Source organism: Lipotes vexillifer, unplaced genomic scaffold (genome assembly GCF_000442215.2).
Source record: "Lipotes vexillifer unplaced genomic scaffold, Lipotes_vexillifer_v1.1 scaffold1267, whole genome shotgun sequence".
In the NCBI taxonomy this organism is placed as follows: Eukaryota; Metazoa; Chordata; class Mammalia; order Artiodactyla; family Lipotidae; genus Lipotes; species Lipotes vexillifer.
This window is the reverse complement of record NW_006790372.1, coordinates 1117189-1122232: the sequence shown is the minus strand read 5'-3', so window position 1 is coordinate 1122232 and position 5044 is coordinate 1117189. Positions and strand designations below refer to the sequence as shown.

Below are 5044 nucleotides of genomic sequence, written 5' to 3'. Positions count from 1 at the left end.
AAAAAAAAAAAAAAAAAAAAAAAAAAAAAAAGTCCTTGGATAGTTTGTTTAAGGAAGCAGTCTTGTACATAAGGCAGAGATGATGATGCTTCCTCTCAAACCATTTAAAATTGACTCCTCCTTGAACTTTGAGTTCATAAAAGATATACGGAGACTGTCTCTGGTTCCTTCAGACTCATGAAAGTGGGATTTCTAGAAGATAATGATATATTTCTTCACATTTATGAATCAGGCAAGTTCAAATCAATCCAATAGGTTTGAATGAGACACCTGCTACATCCAGACTGCTGTACAAGTGAGGAAACAAGGGAAATGGGGAAATGGAAGAGGTGCAGCCCATGAGGGACCCAATGTGCCCCATGGATCAGAATGAGATGTTATGATTTGGTATTTCCCTTACATGTGGTTTTGATGCCTGGAGCTGAAGGAAAAATAATGAGAGATGAATCCAGAAGGGGTGACTAAGGTCAGAGCTAGAATAAGCAGTCCCACACTGGTTTGATGATCTGGGATGCTAAACAGAGAGCTAGATCCAAAGTATGGAGCCAAACAATGCCAAACCTGGGGGAGCTGATAAACTAGAAGTATGGAAATAAGAAGACCCAAAGTAGAGTGTGTCCATGATACCTTTTTTTGGGTAATTTAAAATTTTGACATAATTTCAAACTTGCAGCAAAGCTGCAAGAATAATTCAAGGAACTACTGTATATTCTACCCAGATTCAGCAACTGTTTACATTTTTCCTAGTGCTTTTCATTCTCTATTTATAAATTTACGTACAGTCGGCCTTCAGAGTCCATGTGTTCTGCACCCCTTGATTTAACCAATTTCAGATTGCTTGAATCTGCAGCTGCAGAACCCACGGGTACGGAGGGCCCACTGTACTATTTTATTTTATTTTTGTTTCTTTTAAGTTGACAAGTATTTATTACATTGTTTGATAAAAACCAGTATTATGTGTTAACTATTATTTTTTTAAAGGATAAAATCATGATTCTCGCACAAATACAAAATGAATACATGTCAAAGGTTTTGTTTAAATCATTAAATATATAAGGGAATCAGGAAGATATTACAACCACTTCAAGGGAGAATTCAAAATACTGCTGTATCATTTTATATAAGGGACTTCAACGTCCATGGAGTTTGGTATCCTCCTGGGTTTGGAATCAATCCCCAGTGGATACTGAGGGTTGACTATATATTTTTTTTTCTCAACCATTTGAGAGTAAGGTGTAGACATCATGTCATTTTACCTCTAAATACTTCAGTGTTTATTTCCTAAAAACAAAGACATTCTTGTATATAACTATGGTATAATCATCAAAATCAGAAAATTTAGCATTGATACAGTAATATTATCTAAACTACTGCTCATATTTTAATTTTATCATTAGTCATAATACATTATAGCTAATTTTTCCCTGGGCCAGTTTCCAATCCAAGTTTACACATTGTAGTTGGTTGTCATGTCTTTTTAGTTGCCTTTAATCTGAAACAGAGTCTCAGCTTTTTGTTGTTGTTGTTGTTGTTTTTCTTTATCTTGATATTTTTTGAAGAATTCAGCTGAGTTATTTTGTAGATGGTCCCTCAATTTGGGTTTTTTCCATGTTCTTCATGGTTAGATTTAGGTTATGCATCTTCAGCCAGAATGCTACAGAAGTGATGCAGTGTTCTTTTCAGTGCTTTGTATTAGGAAGCACATAATGTTGATTGTCCCATTATTAGTGATATTAACTCTTATTGCTTGGTTTAGGTGGTGTCTACCAGATTTTGCCACTGTAGAGCTACTGTTATTTTTTTCCTCATTGTAATTAATACATAATTTGTAGAGAGATACTTTGAGTCTGTATGAATAGCCTGTTTTTTTGATCAAATTTTTACCTACTAATTTTAGCCTCCATTGATGATTCTCTAACTCTAGCATTCTTTCTATGTTTACTTGTTGGCTCTGTGTTGTAAGAAAGAGCCTTACCTTCTCTACCGTTTATTTATTTATTCATACATTCATACCAGTGGTTTTAATTTTATTCAATTATCTATCATTTATATCTATCTATCATCTATCTATCATCCATCTAATACCTCCAGTTGTAATTGAAGTTCATTCTATCCTTTCCCTTTCCGTATTTGTAACTCCTTTCTCCAACAGTTAGAAAACTGGCTCCCATTATCCTCATGACATCTTTTTGTGTCCCCTTACTAACTTGTGTTACTATGTCAGGTGCAGATAGTAACTCAATTCTAGGGTGAAGGCCAATTTTCCAGAATTTACCATGTGAAGGCCCTAATTCCTTTCTAGTACTTTTATGAAGCAGGAAGTGGATCTGACGATGCTATCACTGTGAGTCTAGCACTGCTTTGACTACTATGTGCCTTCAAGATTTTAAAATTTTGGGACTGAGTATCAGGGGGCAGACTGGAAAACACATCTTGGTGAGCCAGCTATAGAAGGGAGTCGTGTACAGTCAGATAGATATTCCTTAAAGGGAAACAGCTGGAGTCAGAAGGCCAAAGGACTGATGACTTCCAACATCTTTTAGGGTCCCAACTTCTGCAAAGATGTGTGCAGGAAAATCAGGCTGTATCTATCTCCCAGTCTCATGTTCTTTCCCATCATCTGGAACTGAGTGGCATACTCCTTGTACCTTCTAATACCTTGGCTATTTAGTTCCTTGCCATATAATCTCTAATCATCTTCTCTTCCATTTCACTTTGGCCATCCACTACTATCATTATACCTTGGGGTTTGTCATTATCTATAATTGCTACTGAAAATGCTTCACTTCCAAAATCATAGATTCAAACATCACACTCGCTGACTATAGCCTTCTCTTCTTTCAACTGTGCCTATATTTTACATTGGGTCTTCCTGTCTACTGACCCCTACTTTCTCCCATCCCACAAGCCCTTCTTTTATCTTCTTTCATGCCCACCTTAGATTTCATAGTTGACCGTTTGAACACATTCTTATTTCTGTCTTTTTGGACACACATAAAACTCATATTCAGTATGACCCTAACTCTTAACTTTCTTTGTGCCTGCATCTGAACAGCTGAGTATTATGGCAGAAAGTCATGCAACAAGATATATTGTTTCCATCTTAAAATGTCCCTTAAAATTATCCTTTAAGTCCATTATAATACTTCATTAGTTTATTCACTTTCTACAACCTGTATTTCAGAGCTTCTCCATTTTCCTTAAAAGTCCAATGTTCTCTTCCTCTATTTTTACTGTTACCATCCTGGTCCAAGCCACCATAATCACCCACTAGAGCTATGGCAATTGTCTGTTTTTGTTTTTTTTGTTTTTTTTTTAAAGAGGCAGTTTAGTTTTTAGAGCAGTTTTAGGTTCACAGAAAAATTGAGCCTCCCCCACTATCAACATCCTGAACCAGAGTGGTACATCTGTTATAATCCATGAGCACACATTGACACATCATTATCACCCAAAGTCCATAGCTTACGTTAGGGTTCAGAGGGTAGTACCTCCTATGCATTTTGACAAATGCATAATGATGTATCTACCATTATAGTAACATACAGAATAGTTTCAATGCCCTAAAAATCCTCTATGCTCTGCCTATTCACACCTTCCTCCCCATAAACCCTGGCAACCACTGGCAATTGTCTTTACACATATCCACTTTTATCATTGTCAAATCTTTTCTCCACATTGCAATCTGAATCAAAATCAAACCTGATCTTGTCAGTTCTCTGCTTGAATCTCTTTAATTAGATTCCTATTCTCTTTGTGTGGAGATTTTAAATTACAGATTCAATTTCTTGAATAGATATTGGACTATTCAAACTTCCTATTTCTTCTTACACCTGTTTTCAGTAAGCTATGTCTTAAAAGGAAGTTGTCCATTCCATATATGTTGTTGAACTTACTGGCATAAAGTTGTACATAATATGCTCATGCCATCTTTTAAGTAGCCTTAGGATCTGTAGTGATGCTCCCATTTTCATTTCTGATATTGACAATTTGTGTTTTCTCTTTCTTGATCGGTTTTGCTGGAAAATTATCAATTTTATTAATCCTTTCCAGAAATCAGCTTTTGGCTTTGTTGATTTTTCTCTATTGTATGTCTGCTTTCTATTTCATTGATTTGTATTCTGGTTATTTCTTTCCTTCTAGTTTCTTTGCTTTTAATTGGTTGTTCTTTTTCTAGTTTTTTGAGCTGGAAGTTTTTATAGTTGACTTTAACCTTTCTTAGTTTCCAATACAGTCACTTAAAGCTGGAAAACTTCCTTTAAGTACTGCTTCAGCTACATCCTGGAAGTTTTTCTTTTCTTTTAAAAAACTTTTATTATAGAAAATAAGAAACACATACAAAATAAACAGAATGATATAAACAAACTCCATATGCCCGTCACCCAACTTCAACAATTATCAACATTCTACCATTATTATTTCATCTCTACCTCCACCCACTTCTCACATCTCTAACTTGGTTATTATTGTTGTTGTTATTTTGCAGTTCTGTATTTCTGAGGTACAATTACACGCATTGAAATGCTCATATCATAGATATATAATTTTGATGAAGAGATATGCCCATATAATCTAGACTTCTATTATGATATAGAATAGGGGTCGGCAAAGTTTTTACATCCTGGCCTGTTTTTTACATCCTGGGAGCTAAGAATGTTTTTTACATTTTTTAAGGGTTGTAAAAAAAGAAAACAAAGATTATGCAACAGAAACTATACATGATCAGCAAAGCCTAAAATACTTACTATATGTACAGAAGAGGATTGCTGACCCCTGATATAAAACATTTCTTTCTCTCAAGAAAGATCCCTTGTGATCATTAGTAAATTATTGCGTCCCCCCCCCCAACCAAAGAAAACCACCGTTCTGGGTTTTTGGTCTATCTTGCATTAATTTTGCTTATCCTATAACCTCATATAAGTGGAATCATACAGCATACTGACTGATTCATTCGTGTTATCATGTGTATAAATAGCTTGCTCTTTTCATTGCTGAGTAGTAGTCAATTGCATGAATATAACACAATGTAATTATCTATTTTCCTGCT

The 5044-nt window shown here is 35.1% G+C and overlaps 1 protein-coding gene across 1 annotated transcript in view; it reads left to right on the top strand.

Moving 5' to 3' along the window:
• Positions 1-5044, top strand: part of GUCY2F (guanylate cyclase 2F, retinal) — an 89775-nt gene that overhangs the window by 48622 nt on the left and 36109 nt on the right. The window lies entirely within an intron of this gene.